Here is a 1,363-nt window from a genome sequence, read left to right on the forward strand (position 1 = left end):
ATTTGTGTGACCATTTTTAATAATCTTTCTGCTGCTGTAAATTTGCCCATTGTGGGACAATAAAGGGATTTTCTGCATGGGAACAGAGATTTCACCCCCCACAAATAAACCTTTCTCTGTTAAAGTATTGAATTCTGTCAAATAATAAAATAAACCATTAAACCCAGTTCACATAAACTTTTTAAAGTTGGCAGTTTTGTGATTTAAAGTGTTTGTTATTCACCATGTTTGACTTTTCTTTAACTGTTAAAAAGGTAGTTTAGGCGGCATAGATACAGGTTCAGCAGATTCTGCAAAAGCTTCTTCCCCACCACCATAAGACAGCTGAACTGTTGATAAATCTCTAAACCATGTCACAGACTCTGCATTAAATTGACACCCAAACCCTGCATGATTGCGCCATATATATTTAATGCTCTGAACTTCCATATCAATGCATTTTTTTTGCACTATGATTTTTTTCTCCCACACTGGTTACATTTGATCAAATGTCATGAGAACTGTACTAAATAAAATCTTGTTTTGTATACACACTGTTTATAGAAAAACACAATAAAAGTTGTCTAAGTCTAGAGGGACATGATAACCTTATAGAAAAATCAAGGGTTCAAAGCAAGAAAAAAAAAAACTAAAATCAGTAATGAAGCATTAAGTATTTATTGAGCAGTAAATTGGTACATTTTTTAACTTTGCTGCCTTTAATTCAATAAAACCCTTTTAAACTGCATCATGTTGGTTCATCTGGACAGTCTTCTTTCTGTTTGCTTTGTATCCTGGCACATCTAACCTGAAAATCTTCTAAACCTTCTGATTATTTATTTGCTTCTCATGAGCTCAGCTTCCAGCAGCCCCAGTCAGCCATGCTGTCTTGATAACCGCGTCTCATGGGCCATAAAGTCGTCCTTCTTTCCTCAGTAGTCGGCTTTTTTTTCAGCATGCACCGAAGGTCTGAGTTACGACATAATGACATGTGGAAACGTGTTCTGGTGAACAAAGATCAAAAGGTAGAAAAGTTCAGCATGTTTAAATGCAGCAGTATAAAATACCAAAGTCATGGAATATAACCATAGAAGACGTGATTGATGGTGCTGGTCTGAGATCTGACAGCTGCTTCACCTGCTTGATGGATGACTGTCACCTTGGAGATGATTTGGTCCCTTTAGATCAGCGGTCACCAACCTTTTTAAGGCTGAGGGCTACTTCATGGTCATAGGAAGGGCAACCAATACTGACCTACGAACTGGAGGGATCAGTGTTCACCTACAGTAAATCTCATCCATAAAAACTCATTTTTATTCTTATTTTATTCTTTAATTCATTTCTAATTTTCTTTTTAATATTGTCATTTTGAAACCACTGAAAT

Source organism: Cyprinodon variegatus, unplaced genomic scaffold (assembly GCF_000732505.1).
Source record: "Cyprinodon variegatus isolate N-32 unplaced genomic scaffold, C_variegatus-1.0 Scaffold1165, whole genome shotgun sequence".
Lineage (NCBI taxonomy): Eukaryota > Metazoa > Chordata > Actinopteri > Cyprinodontiformes > Cyprinodontidae > Cyprinodon > Cyprinodon variegatus.